The sequence below is a fragment of the Leiobunum rupestre genome, chromosome 6 (genome assembly GCF_980474605.1).
Source record: "Leiobunum rupestre chromosome 6, qqLeiRupe1.1.hap1, whole genome shotgun sequence".
Classification (NCBI taxonomy): Eukaryota; Metazoa; Arthropoda; class Arachnida; order Opiliones; family Sclerosomatidae; genus Leiobunum; species Leiobunum rupestre.
In genome coordinates, this window is record NC_143389.1 from 55,803,145 (window position 1) to 55,821,907 (window position 18,763).

An 18,763-nucleotide genomic window follows, 5' to 3' on the forward strand; every position below is an offset into this window, starting at 1 on the left:
TACCTTTTAGCATCAGCTAAATACGGTTATTAATCAATAATAATAATAATCAGCTAGGCTAATATCCAAGGCACCACCCTAGGCCCAAGCCATCTTTTGACTTTTAATGCCTTTAAACAGGTGGCCGGGTTACAATGCGTAGGAGGGTGGTGGCATGCCCTTCGTGCCACGCGAGCCAACAGCTCCCTATTACCGTTAACCTACCTGGGGAGAGCTATTTGATTTGATTTTATTTTTAATACAATAATATGAAAAAAGGGTTTTTACAAATGTTGTGAATATTTATACTACAAAAAGCTTACAATTTTTTAGAATGATTACTATTTTAATATTTAATTTTAAGTTTCAATTTACGTTTACGATTAAATTTCATTTTTATTGTTAAGTTTTTTAACTGTCATATTAATTAATTAATGAGTGCCACTTTAATATTTCACAAATACATGACTTCGTAAGAATATGTTTTTTAATTTAATAATAAGCTAAGACAGGAATCCATACCTCTACTAGGAATGCTTATCACGGCAGATTTTCGTCTCGATGTGGCTGACGGGTTTTTTTTGACGTCACTATGTTAACTTAACGAACAACAACGTGAGAGGGGAGCGCGCGCAGAGGGGATTTTTTCTCTCGTAGGCGGGGCCAAAGCCGTCAGAGTGATCTTACAATACGCGATACGCCAGGATAAGCATTCCGAGTAGAGGTATGGATTCGTGGCTAAGATCAAAATGTACTATCTTTTCGCATAAATAAAATAGATGACTAAATAAGAATATTGTTTTTGAAAATACAATAATAAGCTCAGGTTAACGGAAGTTTGTAGTGATTGGTGCCAATTAAGTTTAGAAACAAATTTTTCTATTTAGTTCATACTTCTTTTAATATTTAAATGAATACCCTTAATTTATCCCGAAGTTAAGTTTCTATTCCTCTTTCTATTTTCTTTGATAGCGCAAAGACGATTTCAGGAGGGGGGGGGGGGGGGCTAACGGTTCTCTTACGTGACGGAAAAGTTCCCGCGGTGAGGCCAAGGACATTTTTTTCCACCAACCTTCTATTACATGATTACCCCCCATAGACGTCGATCTTAATAATACCTTAATTAATAAATGTTTAAAGGTTTTTTATACAGTAATAGTGTGGGAATCATTTTTGATTCGTCCGTACATAAATGTACCTCTGCCTCAAAGTCGTTATTTTTTAGATTTAATTTAAATTAGTTACATAATATGTATCAAACGCTCCAATTTTTCATGAGCGCGATTTTATCGCCAAACCGCGGCACAATTACTTCCTTCGTTACCACTTTAGGCCCAAGTCATCAAGCGACTTATAGTGCCTTTAAACAGGTGGCCGGGTTACAATGCGTAGGTGGGTGGTTGCAAGCCCTTCATGCCACGCGAGCCAATACCTCCCTATTATACCTTTAACCTCAACGAGTTTTTATGGAAGGGGAAACCGAAGAGCTCGTGGGAAAACCCCATTAACAAGTGTGGAGAGAGCTTGCAAACTCGACGCGGAAGGAGTGGTTCCGAGTTTTCACCCATGGGTGCAAGCTGGGATCGAACCCGGCTCCTCTTGCCGCGAGGTGAAAGTGCTTATAACTCCGCCACCCTACATATGTGTTTATATATAAAAATATTATATCCGTATAATTGTTTTAGAAAAACTATGACATTATCAGTAGGGAAATAAATACATTTCTTGTAACGCATATTTTATACAGTGCTGATATTATGTATAAGAATTTGTAAAATTATTGACCTATATTTTATTTCATATGCTATTTCAAAATTCGTAATTCCAAAACTACATAATATTCTCGTGTTCCAAGAAAGTAAAATGACCAAGTCTAATACGTGAAAATAAACTTCAAAATAATTTAACCTTACGCATCGAAATATAGTAACGTGATGGTTTGAAAATCGCAATGTTAGATGGTGTTTTCAAACGCAACCTAATGGAAATTGGTGCATTTCTGGGCCCAACCAAACTATCACCATGGTAACAGAGATATAGCTTGAAATTCATTTCCGTTACCATGGAGACGGAGAGTAAAATTTCGATCAAATATCCAATGATAACTCAGTGTAGAAATATGAGCTAAATTAAATTAATAAAACTAAAATCGCATCGGTTCATCATTTTTGGTGAAAGGGTCATGTGATTTCTCAATGAAGAAAACTACTAGTAACGCTTACAAAACTACCACCGCTACTACGAAATATGTGAAATTATATTTATAAAATGTATTTTGTATTAATATTCACATTTGTATTTTGATTTAAGGAGGCCAGTGCCTGGGAAAAACATCCTTTAATAGCACTCCTTTTTGTGGAAAAAGTAATTGCTTTCAACACGTTGTGGGAAAGTGAATAAACCATTAATCAGATATTTTATCCTCAGGATCTTTATAAGTGAGAGAACATCTATCGAAGATGATACAGCTCTGATTTTTTGGTGAAATATTATTTAAGTTTGTATACTGTCAAAAGTAAAATAGTCCCCACCCCTGTTAAACGTTTACCCCACTGTACACCGGCGTCCAGGGAGAAGCTGAATTACACGGTCTACCGTCGCATCGGATGCCGGTAGACATTGTTACAATGTTGGAAATCATACGTTCAAATTCTATTATTATATGTAAATATTTCTTTTTAAATAATTTTATTTTGTAATATCAGAAGTAAATGAACCGAGGTTATCAGACTGCTATACTTCCCATGTTGGAGGCGTTTTCCTTTTGAAGTTACATTTTGACCTCGAATTTGAAATTTTGCGCGCTCCTAGTTCGAAAAAAAACGTTTTTGTTTTTATGAAACCATTTTTATACATAGAAATAGCTATACCCACAATTCCCAAGTGCAATTTATCTCGTCAAAAGACGGGGATGGAAATTAGCTTTTATTTGACTCGATTTTCTCTTTATTTTCATAAGGAAAACGCCCTCCGATTCTGAGCGCTATTTCGATAACTTTGGTTCATTTACTTCTGATAATACCATAATACAATTTATTAAGCCCAGTAATTGATCAATTCGAATTTATTTGAAATATAATATTAAACTAAAATCTAACAAATTGATTACTCCCTACAAAGGTTTTTTTTTAATTTAATAAGAAGTTTCTTCGTTGATCAATGATCAAGTATAATATATAATTCATGCAAATACCGTAAACTCTAGAGAAAAATTATTATAAAAGGCTTGAAATCTTGGCGAAAATCAGATTAAAAATCTCGAAATCAATCTAAAAATAACAGAAAATTAACACGGAAAATTGCGCCCTGAAATCTCCAAATCTGTTTCTGATTTCTGAAATAACTTTGAGATTCGAAATCCCGTACGCAAAATTAACAATGTCTGATGACCAAAAATTTTAATTCGTGAGAATTCAACTGAATTCCATTTAAATTTTCATTAACCCCAAAAGGGAGTATACAAACTGCTTTATTTATCTTCCAAATCTTCAGCCGTAACGGTATTTTGAGTCATTTTAATGTAACTTCCGATTAGGTCGGTGATAACTCTCGGCAACAAGCGCGTGATAACGAGAATGACAATAGGGCGGTGTTAAAAAGGTAAGGCTTTCCTCTGTTCACGCGCGCATAGTGAAGTATATAGGCGAGAGATTTCGGTATTTGTCACCTGTTTCTCGATTGAGCCGTCAATTTTGTCACCGTCGATAGCGGCATTCGTTTCATCTTGGAGTGTTGGCTTCCTCCATTTACACACTGTTTACTCTCTTATTATCTCTAATCCCTTCGATTCGCTCCAGGCCTGGAAATAAACAAGTGGTATCCGTGAAAAAGACGTCTATTTCTGCAGTCCCGATAATTTCAATTCGTCTATCGCTCGACGCGGTAGAGTTCAAAGCGGCGGCTTAAGCGAGAGGATTCCCATCCAGGTTGGAAATGGCCTCTCGTTTGTTTAACCATTAAATCTCAAGAGTTTTGAGCCCTCTATCGACGCGATAAAAACCAGCGATTACAGCGCCGTTTTTCTCCTATTAACGACGCCATATCGCCTTGTTGCTTTTCTAAATGTCAAATTGAAAATAAAAAATATTGTGTCACAGATTTCCCTTTCTTTATGGCGTCATATTTTAATTCGATTCCGATTTTGTTTCAAACTTTATAAAGAGCTGGTTGCAGAAATTTACTAATACCGAGCAGGGGGTATCCATTACAATCAAATTCTATAGAATTGTAATAGGAATTCTATAGAATTGTAATAGGAATTCTATAGAATTGTAATAGGAATTATATATAATTGTAATAGGAATTCAATAAATTTCAATGATATTTTATAGAATTGTAATAGGAATTCTATAGATTTCAATGAGATTTCATAAAAATTCTATAGGAAAATTTGATATTAGAAACGGTGCTTATGATAATCCAAGAACCGTGATTTAATTTACCATCGATACGTCTTGATATGGGCTTAGTAGAGACGGATCCCGTACCCTCTAGAGAAAAATGATTTTAGAAATCTTCAAATCAACGTCAAAATCCATAAATCAGCCTAAAAAACCACGAAATTTTTACTCTGAAATCTCAAAATCAGTTTTTGATTTCTGAAATCACTTTGAGATTCAAAATCTAATATCTAATAATCCGCTAGGCTAATATCCAAGGCATCACATATATAGTCCCAAGTCATCGTGCGACTTTTAATTCTTTTAAAAAGGTGGCCTAGTTATAATGCGTAGGAGGGTGGTGGCAGGCCCTGAATGCCACACAAAACTTGCCTCGGAGAGTAATATCGGCGTGACGTATGTCGACGTCACCCATGCTTTTTCCTATAGATAAAAAACTGCCCTCAAAATGGCGGCCATAGCCCAAAGCTACACAGCGATACTACTCTATAAAATCTGATCTGAAAGTCTAAGGTATTCTTTATCCTAAAGATTGCATGGAAAATATACCTATAGAAAATTGCAGGTTTTTTCAACGGCTATAGAAAAATGATCCACATTTATATATAATGAATATTCTACAAACATTTGGGTAAAGTTTCTATAGGATTTAGGTTATATTTCTATAGAAATTCTACAGAGTATTTTTGTAAGGATAATTCGAGAAAATATTGAAATTATTTATATATCTTAGTGTTGAAATATTTTTGTTATAATTGTTGTAGAAAATATAAAGTCGTTAAAGTTGATAATTTGTCTAGAAAACGTGAATTTATTTTTTTCAATTTCGGAATATTATTCCGTTTTTTTTTTCAGAATTGGTTTTCGATGTATTTCTAGCGTTTATTTTACATATACGTGTCCTTCGACTGGTTATTTACTATCGACTATATGAGGATGTAAACCACCTGCGTGTAATAGATATCAAGGATCGTCCTAGTGTTTAGCGTTATAGGAGCATCGCGAATTGAATGCAAACATATACCTTCAGCGGAAAAACAAAACTCCGGCTGTTAAACTGACGGACGTTACCCCCGGCTCGGCTCCAAATTAATAAACTGACAAAATCAAGGTACCTGTATACTTTTATCACTCTGTAAAATATCAGAAGTGTATAACATACCTCTTTAAATAGACTTAAAATTTACCATCTGAATTATTTCGCCATGAAATGTTAAATATTATAGTGAGTTAGGATATTTCCTTTAAAGGGAGTATAACTTTTTCAGGATTTTGGGGCATTACATAATTCCCTTCCCTCATTTTTCTAACCACGAGTTATACGTAGTGTGAAATACAGTGGTTTTTGGGTAATTATCCCACTAAAAGTATCCCCGCTCGAGAAGTGCTTCAATTTCTCATATCTACTAGAAGGCCTTTCGTGTATCTAAAACCACGTACCTCATTATTAAGAAATTATATTTGAATAAATATTCGAACTATAATGAAAATAATTAATTTATAGCTCGGATATGCTTGTGTATAAGTTAATTAAAGGTGCATTTAAAAAATAAACACTAAATATGAAACAATAAAGGTTTCAAGTAAGAAAACCTCTTCCTCTAGTAGAAGAATTGGGTATTGCTACTATCGTTCTAGACTAGCGCCATTAGCGAGAAAAGAGAGAACCTATGGCGCACCCTATCAAATATTTTAAAATGTTATATAGAAAATGGGTAGTTAACTATTTTGAAAATGCAGTCTCGGCCATATGTTTCTGGCCGTTTTCTCTTGGCAGCCATTTTGTTTCTATTTTAGGCAGAGAACTGAATGGGCCCTTTTTAGAAAATTATATGCAGTGGCATATAATGCGCTAGCACCATTTGGGCACGAGCAAAACCGAAAATAGAAAAACCCCTAAAAAATGACGTAACGAAAAATTAATAAATTATATCGTGCTTGCGCTTGTTCGACGCGTGATCACACTCAGAAACCAAATCTAGTTCCATTTTGCCAATCGGATTTACACTTTTAAAGTTACTGAAGAACATGGAAACTAAGCCTAATTTCATTTTAAGTGAAACCAGAGCGAATAACATTATCCTTTACGAAGAGGCTTTTGTATTCTGTAGTTAGTTAAAAACATTTAGGAAAAAATAGACCTTCAGGCTGGCCAACTAGTTCCATTTAGATACGGCAAAGAGAAATATCAAAGCAAACCATTTTATTTTTTATTTAACAATGATCTCACAATTTATCACTCAACATCTAAAGCGCAGTTCACACTATACAATTAATTGGGCCACTTAATTGAAACCAACTAATTGTAAGCAAGAAAATTGAATAGTGTTAACAGAAAAATTGTCACCTTTGTTCCAACTTTTTCTGTTCACACTGTACAATTTTCTAGCTTACAATTAGTTGGTTTCAATTAAGTGGCCCAATTAATTGTATAGTGTGAACTGGGCTTATATTGACAGAATAAAATTGATCCACTTTTAGAGTTTGGTATTACCAGAAGTAAATGAACCGAAGTTATCGAAATAGCGCTCAGAATCGGAGGGCGTTTTCCTTATGGAAATGATGAGAAAATCGAGTCAAATAAAAGCTAATTTCCATCCCCGTCTTTTGACGCGATAATTTGCACTAATTTGGAATTGTGGGTATAGCTATTCCTATGTATAAAAAATGGTTTCATAAAAACAAAAACGTTTTTTTTTCGGTCTAGGAGCGCACAAAATTTCAAATTCGAGTTAAAAATGTAACTTCATAAGGAAAACACCTCCAACATGGGGAGTATATCAGTCTGATAACTTCGGTTCATTTACTTCTGATATTACTGAATAACGTGATTATCAAACGTTGAATAGAATCGTATCTTCAGTAAAATCGAAATTAAATATTTAAAGCCTTTTAGAAAATATAAGGTTCTGAATTTTCATCGCGAAATACATTATTCTTTAATGAATTAAAGAATATTAATTTTCACAATGACCAAGAATCTAAGGGGACTCGGTATTTGGAAACGGTATGCGTGGCCTAACTCGGAAGGCTTACTGAGGTACATCAGCCGCTTTGAAGCGCCTTAAGAATTATGTTCAACTATCACTACGATAATCTTAGTCGGGGCTTATAGGCGACAGCACGTCCGAGAAAGTTAGGCTAGGCTTAGTTCATTAAAATTTTTAAGTTTAGAAATGAAGTTAATTTGGTAAAACCATACCTCAGTCATACGCGGCTTACTAGTTATATTTACTTAAGACAATGGTCTATTACCATTACTTAAAACTTTTAAAGAACCAATTTCCAAAATAAATGGTCTAAAACTTACTAAGCCTAATCATTTTACCAACAACAACAGCGCCATTTTGTCAAAGTTGAACGTGAATGCTCCAGCATCTCTACGAAACTACGCCGGAAATCGACTTCAGTGACGCCAAGTGTGTCCACATTGAACTAAAAATTTAACCGTGATTTTCCTAATTGGCTTAACACGTGCTTTTTAAAGCCTGAACAGTGAGTCCGCTTAAGTTCTTGGTCCATGGATAAACACTACCGCTCGGTATATTCTTAAAATATTTTTGTGTTTTTATCTTGACTCGATAAAAAGGTTGATATTTTAGCAATACATCGATTGATATACCTTTGATTGCTGTATAGATTTTGGTGGATTTCCATAAAATACTTTTTGAAAAACTTAAAACATTTAAAATAATGTGAAAATTATTTTGTCTGTTACCAAATAGACTTAGTATATTTCTTTTCAATATATCTATGATCAAAATGTAGTATATTTTCCAATGTACGGTTAAACATATCTCATTGTTTCTTACAAAATAAATGACTATTTATAAACTATTTTTTTAATAAAAAAATCTAAGATCAAAGTGTAGTATCTTACATAACAGAGCTACGAATAGGTAAGGCCCTTTAAATTCTACAAAGTACAAAAACGATTTTGAAATTGTACCAAAACCCTCTACGTAAATTCATAATGAATATTTTGCTTACGGATTCAAGTCCGTTATTTGCGAGGTCGTCGTTAAACGATCTGTATACGCGTATTGGTACAATCATCATGATTTAAAATAGAGGAGAATTTGTCGAATTGGGAGTGGACAAGATATCCCAAGTTCAAGTTTGACGGAGTCCTTGAAGCGTAACCCCAAGGAGACATCTTCCGCTGGTCCGCGGCCGATTCACCTTCGGTTCTCGTAAATATCGTGTTCAGAAATAAGCAAAACAATGGTCGCATTTGGGAGCCACCGCTAATGTTCTTGGGGTTTTTTTGGGTCTTCGTGGGAAAAAAGTGTAAGTTGGCTGGCCGCTGCTTAAGTGGGCCATGAGATCGCCCGCGAGATCAGAGCAGTGGGCGCGGGGGTGGACTGGACCCTGAAGAAAGGAAGATTCCGAACTACGATGTCTATACCGACCGTTATCTCTTATTTTTGTTCCCCTTACACTCTCCTGGGGGGGGATTTTCGACCAGCCTTACCTTTTTATGGTCGGCTCGGTATTCTTAATAACTGTAGTTTATGAAATTGGATGAGTGTATTTGTGTAGGAATACTATTGGTTCCACTAGTTTTTTAATAAAAATTAAATTACCTTTTTAATAAAAATCAAACTACTGTTTTCATAAAAATCAAACTACGGTTTTCATAAAAATCAAACTACTTTTTTAATAAAAATCAAACTACTTTTTTAATAAGAATCAAACTACTGTTTTCATAAAAATCAAACTACTTTTTTAATAAAAATCAAACTACTTTTTTAATAAGAATCAAACTACTGTTTTCATAAAAATCAAACTACTGTTTTCATAAAAATCAAACTACGGTTTTCATAAAAATCAAACTACTTTTTTAATAAAAATCAAACTACTTTTTTAATAAGAATCAAACTACTGTTTTCATAAAAATCAAACTACTTTTTTAATACAAATCAAACTACTTTTTTAATAAGAATCAAACTACTGTTTTCATAAAAATCAAACTACTTTTTTAATAAGAATCAAACTAGTGTTTTCATAAAAATCAAACTACTTTTTTAATAAAAATCAAACTACTTTTTTAATAAGAATCAAACTACTGTTTTCATAAAAATCAAACTACTTTTTTAATAAAAATCAAACTACTTTTTTAATAAGAATCAAACTACTGTTTTCATAAAAATCAAACTACTTTTTTAATAAAAATCAAATTACTTTTTTAATAAGAATCAAACTACTGTTTTCATAAAAATCAAACTACTGTTTTCATAAAAATCAAACTACTTTTTTAATAAGAATCAAACTACTGTTTTAATAAAAATCAAACTACTTTTTTAATAAGAATCAAACTACTGGTTTCATAAAAATCATCAAACTACTGTTTTAATAAATATCAAACTACTTTTTTAATAAGAATACTTTACAATGAATTGGTTTTTGAAACTATTGGCCCTAATTATGTATAAAAACGTACTTACACTGAAAATTATTGGTAGGTGTTTTTGAAAAATGTAAAACAACAGTGCTATAGATCTTTGCCTATTTTGAATTTTTTACCTATTAAAACTTTGAATATTGGCTGTTATAATGAACCCCCAAAGTTAATTTTTTGATAAATTTATAAAATTAATCGGAAAAACGACGTTTTTTTCGATAAAAAGCTCAAATTTTACGAATAATACATGTTTTTTAATCATTTTCCGAAATATTAACCGGTAAATTTCTTTGTTTACATTTTTTTCCCGAAAAAAATCAATTTAAACATGGATAATGATTAACCATCCCCGACCTCTAGAAAATATTACAGACTATAACGATAAATTTTCAACACATAAAATAAATTTACCGAGGGGCTAATCTCTCCTCATTTGGGTGCATACTTTATGGCGATTAAATTTTTAATCTTGATTTAAACTTTTTAATCTTGATTTAATCTTTTTAATCTTGTTTTTACCTTTTTAATCTTGATTTAATCACCAGTTAATATGTTTAATCACGATCTAATAGTGATTGAATCGATTTAATCAGATTAATCGTGATTTAATCAGTTTAATCGTGACTTAATCAGTTTAATCGTGATTTAATCAGTTTAATCGTGATTTAATCAGTTTAATCGTGATTTAATCAGTTTAATCGTGATTTAATCAGTTTAATCGTAATTTAATCGGCTTAGTTACTAGCTCGATTTAATCGTGATTTAATCCATTTAATACATTTAATCATCTAATTCATTATTTAATCCATTTAATCATCTAATTCATGATTTAATTCATTTAATCATCTAATTCATAATTTAATCCATTTAATAATCTAATTCATGATTTAATCCATTTAATACATTTAATCATCTAATTCATGATTTAATCCATTTAATACATTTAATCATCTAATTCATGATTTAATCCATTTAATACATTTAATCATCTAATTCACGATTTAATCCATTTAATACAATTAATCATCTAATTCATGATTTAATCCATTTAATACATTTAATCATCTAATTCATGATTTAATCCATTTAATACATTTAATCATCTAATTCACGATTTATTCCATTTAATACATTTAATCATTTAATTCATGATTTAATCCATTTAATCATCTAATTCATGATTTAATACATTTAATCATCTAATTCATGATTTAATACATTTAATCATCTAATTCATGATTTAATCCATTTAATACATTTAATCATCTAATTCATGATTTCATCCATTTAATACATTTAATCATCTAATTCATGATTTCATCCATTTAATACATTTAATCATCTAGTTCATGATTTCATCCATTTAATACATTTAATCATCTAATTCATGATTTAATCAGATTTAATCGATCAAGGGTGTAAACTTAATCATCACGTTTTTAATTATCGAAGTAAACTGCCCCTCGCAACTTACAAATTGTTTTTTACAAAAAAAAATTGTTGGTACGGCTTTGACGTTTAAGGAAAAAAGTAAAGTAGGAAAGAGAAATCGTATTCTGTCCTGGCCATTTTGTTGTCCGTCGAAATGGGCAGGGAAGCTGCTGGCCGAGAGTAGTAGTGGGTGTCGTGGGAAAAGGAACATCGCATCTTCGGCTCGGCCTTTTGTTTTCCCCGAGGCGCCGTTTCTCCTCTCTTTATTTTTTACCGCATTTGGAAGGCGTAATATTACGCGGGGGTGCTCCGCCATTGTTATTAGACGCATCGACCGCGGCGCCACCTACAACTTCTCCCCGAGGAATGCGCCCTTTATCCGTACGTTGTGTCGCGTCTGCGTAAAAGTTACAATGCATTCGACTGAACCGAGAATGAGCGAGGATCGTCCTTTTCGCCTCGTGATTTCCGTTAGAATAACCACGCCCCTTTGCCTTTCGTAGCGCAATCTTCCCCCCCTTGGTCCCGGTAAGGGGGGAAGACACTACAGGACTATCGCCCGCTTTATCTCCGTGTGGGCGTGGAATACTTCTCGAACATCATGAAAACAGACTATTGATAAACCCGAATGCATTCTCGATAAAAGTATAAGTGAATCCTAATTGTTTTGACGACGGGGTAGAAAAAGAGATTCTTTGTGTCTTTTAGCGGCCTTTAATTTAATAAGCATTCGATGTTTCGGCTCCCGCTCGCATTTTGTCATAATGTGGAATTGATGGCTCCTTCCTTTTTGCTTTGATCCTTTGGAGGAATTCCCTTTTTCGCTTCCAAAGCCATCATTTTCGATGGAATTTCCGTATAGCATTATCGTTCTTGAAATGTTGAGGGTGGATTGAATTATAATAACCCTGCATTGCGCGCGCGGGTGGATGAAAAAAAAACGTGCGCTAACTATGATGGCGATATTAATGGAGCGAGTTTATATAACGATTTGACAATATTCCCGCTGGTTAATGTCTTATCCGGGAAAATATTTCAAATTCCTTCGAACATTTTCAAATCGTTCCCAGTCTAATAGTTCATATATAATATTTTCCGCTTTATTCAAATTTAATAAGATAATAAATTGAGATAATGGAAGCGGTTTTGAGCGCGACATCTAGCGGATTATATGGAACAATTTCGGATTAATTGTAATGATACAATTGGAAGAGGTCTTACAATCGATTATGCATTTGTAATTCAGTACCGAGCACAAATCAAATTTAAATTTTGAACGTCACAATTACTTTTAACCGGATGTATAGAATATTTTTCTATGATAGCTATAGCAGAAGTATTCATTTAAGTATCTTTCTAATTTTCCAAAACAATTTTAAAGGGAGGTATGGTTTAAATAATAAAATACTTTATTTTGCCTCTTCTACTAAAATTGAATAACAGAGATAATATAAAAATTAAGCAATATGCTTTGCATAAAAATTGGCTAAATGAAAAAATGGGGAATAACGGTAACCCTTTATGCGATTAGTTTTATTTTTGAGTTGATATATTTATTAAAAAAATTAATCAAAAGAAAGTAGAACTGAACTGAACTTGGCTAAGCTGAACCAAACTGAACTGTATGAGAAAGGGTTCGATTTTTTCGGTTTTTTATCCGCATTGTTGTTTTACATTTTTGGACCTAACTATTTTGGTTTTTGTTTTGAGTTGAACTTTGGGTCAACCGTTGTTATATATATTGCTACCAAGTCCCTAAATTATTATCCCTGATTATGTTCTGACCAAGCTGAACACATGGAACTACAATTACTAGAAAATATGCACATTTATATTAATAACGGTATTTAAGATTAATATTATCATTTCAGTTTTTTATAAATTCTGTTTATGTTCATTTCTATTTGATAGCATTTTTCTGAAGCGTCAAACATAAAGTCGATTTTCAAAATATAGCTGAGGTAGCCTACGTGAAGATAGTATATTTTTAAATATATCAAATCATTAACTGAACTATTTACAAAATCCATGTGACATAGTGAATTGACTATTTATATTGGTTTGTATAAAACTATAACCATTAAATAAGTAGGATTGTGATCAAAAATTCACTATTAATCGAGACAACTAGGTTGGCAGGTTTGTCAGAGAATCCTTTTTTGAGCCTCCCTGGTTCATGAAAAATCGGGCCAAACCTTCTACCTCTATATACCCAAAAGTAAATAACCAAATAAGTAGTATTTTATAGAATGGTCTATTCTCCCGTAAGAGAGAGATAATCTTGACTCCTCCCACATTCAGAGCGCCATCTATCTGTTCAAATAAAATAATTTCAAACATCTGGTAACACTGCTTGTCCATCTTCGAAATGAATAATTTAACAGCGTGTTCTGAAGAAACCATATTTTTGAAATGCTTTTAAATGGTCTTCGAACCTAGCCAACTATACTCAGTTGCAGGTTAAGAAAGGCTAAATATCTAGTACATTTTGCAGATAGATTCTAAATTTTAAATATTTTTAAAAGATCCATGGAGAAATTATAAGAATAAAATTTAAACGGAGGAAACTCACAAATTAGAGATTCACAAATTAGAGATTCACAAATTAGAGATTCCCGCCACCGATTTACCGGAAATTCTTGCTAGAATCTATCTGAATAAAATTTAAACGGAGGAAACACAGATAGATTCTAGCAAGAATTTCCGGTAAATCGGTGCCGGGAATTTCTAATTTGGCCTGTTTACGGTTGAATTTCTAAGTATACCCGCGTTATATAATTTTGGAAAATACAGACGTTATATTTCAAAGTGATCGTTTATTAATAAACATAGATAATATTTAAAAACAGTTTTCATAATTAATTTTTAGTACTACAAGTGAGGCATATCTAAAAACATTCCGTTTGGCGAGTCCAGGGTAAATATAGAACGGGTAATGCCGAGATTACAACGTTGAACGCGCGATTTGATGATTGTTAGGAGCATAATACTAAAAATACACTATAATGAAGTTTAATACCGTCTATTGCGTTATATTTCAAAGTGATAATCAAATTAACATAGATAAGATTTAAAACAGTTTTCATAATTATTTTTTAATACTACAAGTGAGGCATATCTAAAAACATTCCGTTTGGCGAGTCCAGGGTAAATATAGAACGGGTAATGCCGAGATTACAACGTTGAACGCGCGATTTGATGATTGTTAGGAGCATAATACTAAAAATACACTATAATGAAGTTTAATACCGTCTATTGCGTTATATTTCAAAGTGATAATCAAATTAACATAGATAAGATTTAAAACAGTTTTCATAATTATTTTTTAATACAACAAGTGAGGCATATCTAAAAACATTCCGTTTGGCGAATCCAGGGTAAATATAGAACGGGTAATGCCGAGATTACAGCGTTGAACGCGCGATTTGATGATTGTTAGGAGCATAATACTAAAAATACACTATAATGAAGTTTAATACCGTCTATTGCGTTATATTTCAAAGTGATAATCAAATTAACATAGATAAGATTTAAAACAGTTTTCATAATTATTTTTTAATACTACAAGTGAGGCATATCTAAAAACATTCCGTTTGGCGAATCCAGGGTAAATATAGAACGGATAATGCCAAGATTTCCACGTTGACGTTCATATAATCGTGATGGTTGTTTAGGAGCATAATACTAATGGAGTTTAAAAATAATAATCTAAATTAAATATTTATTGATCAGTTTGAAATTTACGCAATAGACATTTCTTAAATGTATTATCATAACACGCGTAGGAAATAGGAGAAATTCGAAATTACCGCCGACGATTTGCCGGAAATGCATGCTAGTATCTTTCTGCCAAATGTACTAGATATTTTGCCTTTCTTAAGCCGCATCTGAGTATATAAATATTCATGATTGACAGCGCTAAACCCTTCGCATCCCCAATTCTATTTTTAAAATGTATTCTTCCATTTAAAATAGCGAAACCCCTTTCCTGGGCTACACGATCTCGGAGAATTCTGTTATTTGGGGCGCGTTTCAAAGTTCTCAAAATAATTCTTTTATATTATAAAAAGGCCAATAACTTTAAAGGCCACAATATTTAGAAGGGCGATTTTTTCGGGCAATCCGTGGGAATCGGGTCATTTGGCTGAGCTGCGTTTATTGTGTAGTATTCGGCAGTTCACTCGTCATCATCTCATCTTTCGTAATTTTGCTCTCTCTCTGCGGTCTCAATGAAGAGGAAATATTTTTGGAAATACCGCAACAAGCCCCCCCGCGGAATAAAGTTACAGAACGCCCACGCAAACGTCCGTAAACGAGGGGCATTTTTCGGCGCGGTAATGTTTTTCAAGAACAAGGTCACCGCGTGTATATATAACCTGAACGGCAAAGAAGTCATTGTTATACCTGTATATGGTGCACCCATATAAATGTATATATTTTGAAACGGCTACTGAGATTATTGTTGAATGTGGTACCTTCTCGGAATTCTAAACGGGAAATTTTCCTTTTTCGTAAAGAGGAGTCGTAGGGAGTTGAGATGAGCTTTTTTGGGATGCCTTCAACGCGAGGGTGAGGGTAGGGACGGACACGGATAGCGGCATTTGTTAGACGTACTTGATTAACAAACAAAGTGACCGAGAATTGAGCACGCGGGTGAAAAACGCGCGTGAGAAATTGAACCCCAAACTTTCGCACCAATCCCATTTTTTAGGTATATTTACAATTTTTATCTGGTTGTTTTTTTGGGCGGGGGCGTATATTGAACTAAACATAAATAAAGATGTTATAATTTTACAAAATAAAAACTGCTTTGAATCCTTAGATTAGGGATTCGAGGATTATATCTTGGGAGGTCACTGTTTCCCAAATTAGCGCGGACTGGGTCGTCAGAGTTTTTCCCGAGGTCAAGTTTAATTAGTTCCTCGTTTCGCCGTTGCTTCAAGGAGGTCGCCACCGTACAAACTAAATATTCAATAGGAGAGTGCTGGGTATGTGATTTGGTTTTAATTTTATCGGGTATTTTAACCAATGAGGTAGAATATGAACTAGAGATGCAAACAAATCTGGGATTCACGGGACACGTTTTATTTGAGTGGGAGAATTAGCCTTTTAGGTTTACATAGAGCCGCGTAGCGGCCAAAGGGAGAAGCTCATAAACTACTAGATTTTCGTCTGCTAAGCAGACTATTTTCCTTGATAAGAGACCAAAGCGTCTGCTTAGCAGACGAAAATCCAGTAGTTTTTAAGCTTCTCGCTTTGGCCGCTACGTGGCTCTATGTAAACCTAAAAGGCTAATTAGGCTTAAGTTTCAACTTTATCCAATCGTGTTGGCGCTATCTGTTTCTATAAGCAGACACTTTTGCAAAATATATTAATGATTAGTTTTCCAATAACACGATAGATGGCGCCAACACGATTTGATTAAGTTCATTTACTAGGCCTAACTCTCCAACTCAACAAATACTGTCCCGCGAAACGGTAGGTCCTGGAAGGCGGATTTGGATCTCTATTTATTCTACCTCATTGATTTTAATAAGTGAGTTTCATTAAGTATTTTCTATTTATGTAGAGCCACATAGTGGCAAACGCGAGAAGTTCATGCTGGAATTTCGTCTGCTATTATGCCGATTCGTTATTTATTAGCAGACGGAAATCCAGCAGTTTAGGAGCTATGGTCCGTGCAAGAGAGATTTCCTCAATAAATTTCTGTCATTTTAGTTTGACAATTCTGTCCACTAGGTTATCTGGTACTTGAGTTTGAAGTCATAGCTTAGTGTCCATGGCTTAACCTTCGTTTAAAATCATAATAATGTTTTTATTTTATTTTACTTGATTGAGAATATTGAAACTCATTTATTACGCTTAAAGGGAGTATAATTATCACAATATTTTACATTTTTGTCACAAGTTTTAACAGAAGCCAGAGGTAATTAACGCTAGTTATATTACAAACAAGTTTCAGGGCGTGTTATTTATAACATATACTACCTTTACTCACACAGACACATGTAAGTATTATATTATTTATATTATAATATTTATGTTGTAACATTTATATTTTAATATTTACATTTATATTTTAATATTTACATTTACATTTTAATATTTACATTTATATTTTAATATTTACATTTACGTTTTAATATTTACATTTATGTTTAAATGTTTACATTTATATTTTAATATTTACATTTATATTTTAATATTTACATTTACATTTTAATATTTACATTTATATTTTAATATTTACATTTACATTTTAATATTTACATTTATATTTTAATATTTATGTTGTAATTTTAATATTTACATTTATATTTTAATATTTACATTTATATTTTAATATTTATGTTGTAATTTTAATATTTACATTTATATTTTAATATTTATGTTGTAGTTTTAATATTTACATTTATATTTTTATATTTATGTTTTAATATTTACATTTATATTTTTATATTTATGTTTTAATATTTACATTTATATTTTAATATTTATGTTGTAATTTTAATATTTACATTTATATTTTTATATTTATGTTTTAATATTTACATTTATATTTATATTTTTATATTTATCTTTTAATATTTACATTTATATTTTTATACTTATCTTTTAATATTTACATTTATATTTGTAATATCATATTTTTATTGTAACATTTGTATATGAATTTAACGGAAATATTTTGTAAATTGTTGTAGGATACGGGTTAAGCCTGCTTCGATAGTAATAAAAACTAGTGGGTGTTATGAAAGTCGGAAGAAATAGGAAGCTTATCAGTTTGAAATAAAACGCTTGCTTTTATGGTCTTTAATCTGCGGAGGGACTATTACTGGCAGTGGCGGCGGCTCCCTTCAGATCTCGACTTGCGCGCGCTGTATATCTTCGAAGCCCTATTAAAAATCGCACGCGGTTATTTACACTCAGCCCCCCCCCCCGTCCCCCCCCGCTTCGGGACAAACACTAGATCTGGAATGAGACCATTTTCAGGCCTATATAATTTCGATCGAAGAATATGTGATCTGAATTATCGCTGCAGCCCACCTTTCCTGTCGGCCTGACTTCAAAGCGTTTCCGAGCCCCGGTCTTACCTTTTGAGTGACGTCCATCACCGCCACCCCCGCGCTGCCATAATGTACGGGTGACAGAGGTGTTATAAAATATAAAAGCTGATAAGATTCCCTAAAAGCACTCGAAAGTCGTTGCTTGGTAATTTTCCAAAAAAAATGAAGCATTTATTTTTTATAGATCGCATATTTTTGGGTTCTCTGTGCCAATCGGGTATTGGAGGAACTGACTCATCCACGCATTACCAATTTATATACATATTTAATTGGGCTTATCTATTTCTTGACAGACTGCAAGGCGCCCGCTCTATTTAAGCGACGTTTCGCAATATCGATAACGATTTCATTAGGAGTCGTACATTTTATTTGCAAATACATTTGAAGGCCAATCCCCTGCAAGATACCTTCTCCTTGAAATGGATGACACAATTAGATCACTGATACTGTAAATGCCAAGCAGTTTATCCGATGTAATTCCC